General features: G+C 46.9%; 1 protein-coding gene across 3 annotated transcripts in view; it reads left to right on the top strand.

Annotated features, from left to right (window-relative positions):
- Window positions 1-9,834, top strand: part of PITPNC1 (phosphatidylinositol transfer protein, cytoplasmic 1) — a 239,540-nt gene that overhangs the window by 121,501 nt on the left and 108,205 nt on the right. The gene's annotated exons all lie outside the window — the stretch shown is intronic.

Here is a 9,834-nt window from a genome sequence, read left to right as displayed (position 1 = left end):
GGTGGGTTAAAGCTCCGCACTGCAAGCTAGCCACAGCCATTTCAGTGCGAGTTCAACCTCTGGCCCCCGAGGTGGCCCACAGGGCACAGCAGGCCTCTCCTGTCTCACCAGCTGCTCCCCTCAGCAGTGTGCTTGGTCATTCGGCCTGTTCTGCTCCCCACTCTGTCTCTGGTGAATCCATTCCCACCTCTGCACCTCTGGCCTGTACCCCAGTTCTGTATGCATAAATAAATAAATCTATAAAAAAAGTAAACTTTGAGACAATAGCCCTAAAAATCATACAATTCTGAAAAAGTTGAATAAGTAGTAAGGACTTACTATACCTGGTATTGAGGCTTTTCATAAAATTATACTAGCTAGAACTTTGGGATACTAGAACAAGATGAGCAGATAAGCAAACAAGCAAAACCATGGAAAAAGTTGTCCCCAGATACATTCAGTTCTGGGTATTTAACACTTGGACATAAGAAATTAGGAAGGGAAATTTAAATTTTTCAATATGTGATATTGGGAAGTTTGGGTTTGAATTAAGAGAACTATTAAACCCCCACCTAATGCCATACACAAAAATAAATTCCAAATTGACTGAAGAACTAAACGTGGGGGTGGGGAATAGATAAACATCTTTATAGTTTGGAAAGTTGGGTGGTATCAAAAAAGAAAGAAAGAAACGAACTGATTGGTGTTATTACATTCAGGTTCAGAGTCTCTGTATAGCAAAAGACACAGGCTATTAAAAGAAAACAACCATTGCATAGCAAAAGACAATAAGCTAAAAGAATAGCTTCTTCCTGGAAGAAGCCCATTTGCAGTACACATATAGACCAAGGACTAGTATCTAAATATGTAATGTTAACTATTACAGATAATTTGCTGTTAATTTGAAAACTGGGTATGCTACCAGGATTGACAAGGATGTAGGAAAACAACCCATTTCCAGTGTTGGAAAGAGGTACAAAGGCGGGCAGTTGGCAGTAATTAGAAAATATGTGTACCTTTTTTCATCTAACAGTTCTGTTTGTGGGTAGATTCCTAGAGAAGATCTTACACAAGGAGATGTACAGGAGATTATTCTTAACACTGTATACAATGGGAAATGAATGCAATCAATCTAAATACCTGGGAGTGGGAGTGTGTTACGCTATAGCAGATTATGGAAAATTCCTCAGCAGTTAAAATGAATGAACCAGATATATTCTGATAGATTTTAAAAATATAGCATAATGTGTCTTTTGCAAAAAATAAAGCATGCAAATATACATATACACACACACAAACATTTATACTAAGCTTTTAAGTATACACAACACTACTACACACAACACTACTACAGTTTTGTACGTTGTTTACAAATATTACATGTGTAGAAAAAGTATAAAAACATGGAGAAATCACCCTAAGTCAAGAGGCTACCACTTGACTTATTGTAGCTGTTTGCCATTTCATTTTTGTTGTTTTTTAAAAGGAAAAAGATAAATCACAAATACAGCAAAATATTAATTTTTCAAACCTGAGTGATAATATTAAAATTCATAGAACTATACACCAAAAAATGATTTGTTAGGCTCCAATTTAAAAATAAAATTGTCTACATTTTTAAACAATTTTGAGTAGTAGTTACAGGAATGTCTGTTCTCTTTCCCTCAATTTTTTTTTACATATTTCACATTCTCCATAATTGAAAAAATATTTTTGAAGTAATTGGGTGGAGAAACACAACGTGGTTGCTGTCCAAATTAGGTGGATTTAATAAACTAACAGACAGCATCAACTAAAAGAGGAATTCTGGTTTAAGCATTTGAACTTCACCCGATAGAATTTTCTTCTAACTGATACCCAGCACCTATCTAACTCTTGTAAGACCCACAGCAAAAAAAAAACAATAGTGATTTTGAAAGACTGTTGAAGAAAGCTTCAGAAAAACCTTCCATAGTTCGAAACTGCAGGCCACCTTCTAACAAGATGAAATTAAATGGGGGCGATGCAAGTTACGTCTCTGGACTCAGAAGTACCAATTATACAGGTATTGGATGATACAGCAGAATCTTAGAAAGAAATAGTAATTTTGTTATTGATAACTATATTATATATAACTGTATTTATATGTACAATATAACTCTATACTACTTACATGTAAGCACACAGTGCAAACAACCTTAAGCTGCATCCGTAGAAATAAAATGCTAAACCAAGCACTGATAACCTTGCTCAGCTTTCCACTAGTCATAAATACCTGGAGTATTCTTTCTGTTTCTGAATGGCACCCTTTTTTTTTTTAACTTTTTTTTATTATATTAGTTTATTTTTACATATTTTTGTGTATTTTCCCATCTCAGTTGCAATCCCCTTGGGTTTTCACCAAATCACCCATGTGCCATCACCATAGTCCAGTGCACTGAATGGCACCTTTTAAATGAACACAGACAAAATTATAACTTGAAGGAACTAGAAACCCAAGTGATATGAAGAAAAACTAAAGCAACATAGTAACTATGTTGCTATTTTATTTAACTTTAACTTTATTTAACTATTTTATTTATTTAACTATTTTATTTAACATAGAAAAGATGGGCGTGGGTAGATGACATGGAATTCAGTAGGGGATTTGTGTTGTCTAAGACCTTGGGAGGATCATGGGACCAGGAGCCATGGGAGGAAGGCTTGAGCTTCTACATCTACAGAAAAAGCCTCGGAGCCCACCCCATCTGAGGACACAGCAGGTGCCTTGTCAACTCTGGGGCTGACCGAGCATGACCCGCTGCCTTCAAACAGATCCAAACATGCAATCAGTGCTTAAAGCGGACCATCTTTCAGAGCCTTTTCAACCCTAATGTTGAGGCTCAAGTGTGTTTCACAGATGGTCTGCCTCTCCCCCAGCACACTTAAATGAGTAACAGATCTAAACAAGGTCTGTCCTTTTATCACACAAAAAGCTCTTAGCACTTCTGCAAAAGTATAAGCACAGGTCTCATAGACAAGCAAAACCACTAGCGGGCCTCCAGCGCCTTCACTGGCCACAGGGACGTGGTACCTGAGAGCTGGGCTGGCTGTGGCCAAGGTGCATTTAGTCATCTCCACAGAGAGATGCCACCATCCTACAGCTCTCGTTCATGAGTTGGCAAAGTGAGAAACGCTCTTCCCAAAATGAGTAGATAGAGGAAGCCATATCACACTCAGGAACTGTGGGATTGGTTTATTTCCCGAAGCACCATCACAGGCTCTAGAAATATTCAGCATCTGTGTAGCCAAGTCCCACTCTCTGGGTTCATCACAAGCAAAAAGGACATTTCGTGAAGGCTGTTTGCCGCTCACAGAATTATCCAGAGGCTTGAGAATGGGCAGCTATCAAGGCAGTTCCACCAGCAGGAATGACAATTCCCTGTAGGTGGAACCAGTAGCGTCATCTTCCAACCTCAGCTGCCCGCAGTCATCAACACCGCGGTTGCCACTGGTCGGTCCCAATTGTCCCTTTTTTCTTTCAACCATTTGTGCCAAAGTCCTAAACGCAAGCATCACACTGAGTTCCCAGTCCATGCTGGGCTGCCAGTGTGCGGGGGAGGTGTTTCCAGAGCCAGTGCACCATTTTCCAGCCCCACCGGCAGCAGATGAAGGTTTCGATTCTTCTCCATCATCGCCACTCGCTAGTGGCAGTATACCAGTAGACACAAGGAAGTGAAGGCAAGACGCGGTGAAGATGTGTCTTGTGGTGGCTTTTATGTGGCAAGTGATGACAAGCATCTTTTCATGGGCTCATTGGCGATTTGTAGGTCTTTGGAGACAAAGCTATTAAATTCCTTAGCCCATTTTTTAAAAAAGATGTATTTGTGCACACAGAACTGGGGTACAGGCCGGAGGTGCAGGAGGTGAGAGGATTCACCAGAGACAGAGTGGGGAGCAGAACAGGTGTATCTACTGAAACACACTGCAGAAGGGAGCAGCAGGTGGGTCAGGAGAGGTGTGCTGCGCCATGCGGGTCAGCTCCCTGGCCAGGGATGGAACTCGTGCTGCAGTGGCTGTGGATTGCTTCATAGTGCCGTGCTTTAACCCACTGCACCACCGGGGAGGGCCCCCTTTGCCCGTTTTTAATGGGGGATGGTGTCTTTAAAAAATGTCATTTGGGCCCTCCCCGGTGGCGCAGCGGGTTAAAGCACAGCACTGAGAAGCTAAAGCCACTTCAGCATGAGTTTGATTCCCGCCTGCCCCGGAGGTGACCACATGGCGTGGCAGACCTCTCCTGACCGGCCCGCTGCTCCCCTCAGCAGTGTACTTCGTCGATCTGTCTGTTTTGCTCCCCACTCTGTCTCTGGTGAAGCCTCTCACCGCCCCAGAGCCTCTGGCCTGTACCCCAGTTCTGTATGTACAAATAAATACATCTTTAAAAAAAAAATGTCATTCACCATTTTGGTACTTGCCTCTGATGTCCCAGGATTTGTGGGGCTGCTCCGGACCCTTCCTACAGGATCTGACATACTGAGGGGTCACCTAACACATCTGGAGTGCTGCATTCATGCTAATGCATTAGTATATTTGGTGATTGGCCTAGAGTCTTTAATCCAGTTCAGTTATCCAAATAACTGGTATTTCTTGTCTTTAAAAATCCTGATTTCAACTATGGTGATGGCACAGAGGTGATTCGGTGATGGGAAGCCCACGGGGATTACAACTGATGTGGAAAAAGGCACAAAATGATGTAAAAATAAAGTATTATATTATATAAAAAAATTTAAATCAAGAAAAAAAAATCCTGATGTCAACCGGTATCCAGGGAAAGGAGGCAAGATGCTAATCAAAGTCTGTAATAGTGACTCTAAATAAAAGCTGTCACCCCAAATCATACGAGGGTGGGACTTTTCTTTTGTCCCCTTTGATTATCCCATCATCTGTAGCCTCTTTCCAGTCTCTTCCCACTGAAGCCCATGAGCGGAGGGGGTCGGGGGAGGGGTGGAGGGGCATTAGAGAAAAGATGGAGCCTATTTTTAGGCTTGTTTTTCAGTCATGAAGTGTCATGTTCTTCCCCACCACGGCTGCTGGATCAAGTCGGCTGTGCTGGCAGCTGCCAGTCAGGAAGGGTTGCCAGCTTCTAACGGTGATTCTGCCTAATGCCTGAATTGATTTGCACAAAGAGAACAATGTTGCTCACCCTGCGTGGCTCTTACCTTCCAGAACAACCTCTTCTGGTTCTCAGGCCCCTGAGCAAGAGAGGACACACCTTCCACCAGCAGGCCTCTAGCATCTGGGCAGAGCCTGGCTTCCAGGGCCTGGGTTTCTCTTTCACAGGCCCAAGCAACTCAGTCCCATTTCCTAGATCTCCCCCAAATCGCGAGCTTAGTGTACAGACTTGTGCGGCTTTGAGGGGCCACCACCAGCCAACAGGTCAGAAAGTGTCAGAGCCTGAGATTCTGGCTGAAAAGCTATTTTGAGACGCTTTGTGGTTGTGAAATTGACTTCTGAATTACCAGCGATGGCCTTCATTCATTCGGAAAATATTAATTGCACTCCTGCTGTGCACCGGCACCTTTGTTCCACGCTCCTGTCCTGGTGCGACTTGCACTTTAGTCGGAAGCGATGGTGCCAGGAGCCGTAATCTATAACAGAACGTTACATGCTTTAGGCATAGATAGTATTAGAGTCTGTGCAAATCGCTCTCTCATCTGTACTGTATTCATTTATTAATAAATAGGATTATAGATCCAGAAATAGATGGAAAAAATAAAAGGAAAAGTATGCAATTTTTTAGAAAAGGGGGAAATGCGCACAACAGAGTATGTCAGTCTTCATGCATTTCAGTCCACACCATCGCAACACTTAGGGCTTCACGTGAGGAGAGCCCCTCTCTTCTGCCCCTCTCCCACTCCTGAGGGGAATGAAAGAAGCAGTGTGGAGGCTTCTGTGGGGGGTCTCAGCACTCCAGCCAGTGTTCCCCACCTTGGTTCTGCCTCGCCCCTGACCGATGATGTGACACCTGTCCCCTGACCTCTGGTGCTGGCCACATCACCCTTTGCTGTCCGAGTAGAGCTCTCTGAGGGCCATACCAAGCAGGCCGCTTCCAGAACTCCAGCACAAACTGTCCTTTTCAGGAGGGAGAGGGGAGGTGGGGGGCCAGGGTCAGGTTGCTCCCCGGGGATGCAGCCAGGCAGCCCTGACTCTCACAGGTGAGGGCTCTGTCTGGAAACTCCACCCTCTCTTGCTGCCCTCTAAAGAACTACATTAAGAGCCGGCCTAAAAGATCTGCCAGGACAGCCATTAAGAAGAGTCAGCGAATAAATCACAGCAGCTGCTGGAGAGGGAATTTAAAGGCCTCAGAAATCACGGTGCATGGGCCTAGGTAGGAACAATTGATCAATATCAAATAATCGTCCAGTGGCAGATTTGGGTACAAAGAAGAAACAAAGGGTCAGAATGTCCTTCCCGGAGCAGTGGAAATGACATGATCCACGGTGACGGGTTTCATGCACACTGGATGGAAGAAAATCCGGAGAAACCCCTGTTTTGAAAATGCAGAGCCCTTTCTTTGGAAATGTTTAAGCCCTCCATTTCCAGTTGGGGGCCGACGCTGTTCACTGCTAAGAAAGTGCAATCAGACTTCATTGAGACCACATTTGGCCTGATGATGTTCGCTGACTCCTGGGGCCAAAAAATAGTCCCAAAAGAGCAGGAATTGCAAAGTGAGATTAGGGAGCATGTGGAATTTGTGATAACCCAGACTGTCACACAGCAGAAGCGCCTCATGGAGGGACGGTTAGGGTTGCAGTTCTGGAAACTCTATGAAGTAGGTCTCTTAACTGGGGACCAATTCAGCTTATGCTGCTGGGGGGTGGGGGTGGGTCCTCCTCATCAGCTTGGTGGTGATTTAGGGAGCGCTGGGAAGGTGTGAGAAGGTTGTATCCACTGTGGCTGGCACCCAGTTTCTTAGCCTCAGCACTGTCAGCATCAGGGGCCAGACAGATCATTATTTACCTCTTAGGGAGCTGGGCCTCCACCCCCTAGATTGCAGAGGTCATGCCCCTAATCCGCCTACCCCTCACCCCCCGCCCAGACATCACAACTCAAAATGCTCCCAGACATTGCCATATGCCCTTGGGAGGTGGGGGGGGGGGTGAGCAGGGACGTAAAATCCCCTCATCCCCTTTCAGAACCACTGCTCTAAAGTGACCGACTGGGACACGCTGGTCACCAGGCTGTGTCCGTGCGATGTTCTCAGTTCATACTAAAGTGCAGAAGTCAAGAGACCAGACACCTGGAACCGTTGTCTTTGGGAGGCACCGACGAAGGCCTGGAGAGTAAACTCGTCGCCCATCACGAACGTCCCTGCTCCTTGAACGCCCTGCAGGGCTGTCCTTCTCTTCCTTCACTGCGTGTGAAGCCCAAGCTGGCTGAGCTGGGCCCGGGGATCTTGGCAGTGGACCCCTGCAGAGGCCGTAAGTCCAGCGCAGTGCGTCCTGAGAGAGGGCCTCTCGTCTGACACCTGCCGTGAGTTTGGGCGGCAGACATCACTCGGAGCCGCAGGCCGCATCACCAGTGTTCCTCACCAACGTGACAACACGAGGGACTCATAATTCCATTTCCCTAATACAGCATTGCTGCAGGGAAAAATAAGCTTCACTTTCCCAGACAAAAACTGTTTTGAGTCCTGACACGCTCTGGAAGCCCGGGGCTGGAAGGTCTTTTAGTGGGTATGGGATGTTTCTGTAGCTGGTGGTGGAACTCTTGAGAAGGCCTCCTGCTCCTGGCCTGGACGCTGGAGGCCAGAAACGCCTCCCTTCCCGACAGGAAGGCCGCGGAAAGCGCGGTGGCCATCTTGGCTACATGCGCGTGGTGTTAGGGCTTCTCGTTGCAAGAGGTAACTGGTTATAGAGTTGCATATAGATCCTGCCTGATTCGGTGGGTTAAACAGCTAAAATTAAGAAGCTGGCGTCTGGAGTCCTGACCCTTGACACACAGGAAAAATCTCAGCGTGAGTGGAAAATTGCCAATGTTTTTCATCTTCCTTCCAGAAAATGTGGTTGCTTAGGAATGTGATTCTTCTGGGAGGCTTTTAAAATAACGTAGGGGATGACGTTGAGGGAGAGAACTTGGCCCACGAGAGCTACACAGGAGGAGCCGACGAATTCCAGCGGGGTGCAGGGTACCTCGGACCGCTGCTCTACAGAGGAACCTAGAGACTGGATCCTGAGGGCGGTAGGAGACGCTCACTGTTCTAAGCTAAACCACGTTTACTTGTTTGGGGGAGACGCCCCAGCCCTGTGTCAGCCCAGTCAAAGCAGAAGCCCTGAGCAGCAGGCCCCATCTTCCTCCACCATGCCTGACATGCCGCGCTGGGGCTGGGGGCCAGAAGGAGCGAAGGCTCACTCAGGGCCATTCCTGTGGAATGCCCCCCTCTCCGTGCGAACCGCGGCCGCATGCCAGCCTCTGTGACCCATAGAAGAAATCACAGGCAAAGCTGTAAAGACCCCCGTGGGAAGCAGCCCCTTTCCTTGGGAACTGTGTCCCTGAAGGTAAACGAGCAGTCACTGCAGAGATGATTTCATAGGAGAGAGAAATTCTGCGTTAGTGCAGCAAGAAGATTTGGCCTATGGATCACAAACCTGCTGGGCCTGGCGCCTCACAGCCCACCCAAGGCAGCAGCCTTTGCCTGATGTTCACCCGACTTCACCCCATCTCCCCCATTTGTTTTCGCCCTGATAAGTCTCCCAGGGCTTTGGGTTAGGCCTGGCCAGTCATCACAAGTACATATTTGTCTTTTTCAAAGCCGGGCCTGGATACTGTCAGAGAGAAGAGAAACAATTTGAGAAGACAGCCAACGTCCACCGTCTTTTCCTTGCCTGTCCCTTAAATTCCATGCCTGAGAGGAAATGGAGTTGGGGTTCTATGAGCTGGATTCCCGCCTCTATCCCCCCCAGTTTTCTCCACTCGGAATTCAAAACTGCTCCTTGATGTACTCATTGCCAACAAGTAAGCCCGCAGGGCCAGAGTGTGCGTCATCTCCCAGGTCTCAATGACACTGTTAGACACAGTCATCCCAGTCGCTGGGCGGCAGACACCAGGATCAGAGATGCAGAATGGTAGCACCTGGAAAGATAAAAACCCCGGGGCGTAGTGCTGGCGGGAAACTAAAATCCAACAGACACAGTGAAGGGATATATCACACTACCTATTTAAGGAATTTTCTGGGCCTGCTTTAGGCTGTAGAATTTGCCTCTGGAGGAGAAAACAAAGCAAAACAGAACTTAATCAGTACTTGGTTTATAAAAGACCTGGATGTGCCCCTGGGCTTTCCTCATTTTGAGAACTTAGTCTCTGCAGACTTCGCTCAGCTCCCGCTCCCAGGGAGTGGTTCTCATGGTGTTCGTTTCCTACAGCGGCCACACACTGGGTCGCTTAGAACACACCAAGGAGCTCCCTGTTCTGGAGGCCAGACGTCAGAAGTGGAGATGTTGGCTGTGTTTCCTTGCAGGACTCCCAGGGAGCATCAGTGGGGTGCCTCTTTCCCCAGTTCTGGTGTCTGTGTGCCTCCCTCAGGGCCCCCGGGCTTAGGGCCGGCCACCCAGTCTCACCACTCTGCCTTCAGAGGCTGCACCCCTGTGTGTCACATCCCCACTTCTTTCTCTTGGATAGATGCTGTGACAAGATTTTGGGCCCAACCTCAACCCAGGAGGATTTCATCTGAGATCCTTAATTCCATCTGCAGAAACCTTATTTCCAGATAGGGTTACATTCACATGTGCCGAGAGCTAGGTCATGGAGATAGATAGATAGATAGATAGATAGATAGATAGATAGATAGATAGATAGATAGATAGATAGATAGATAGATAGATAGATAGATAGATAGAT

This window comes from Condylura cristata, unplaced genomic scaffold (assembly GCF_000260355.1).
Source record: "Condylura cristata isolate star-nosed mole 26May11 unplaced genomic scaffold, ConCri1.0 scaffold00038, whole genome shotgun sequence".
Classification (NCBI taxonomy): Eukaryota; Metazoa; Chordata; class Mammalia; order Eulipotyphla; family Talpidae; genus Condylura; species Condylura cristata.
Note: the sequence above shows the minus strand (reverse complement) of the source record. Positions and strands in the feature narration are given on the sequence as shown.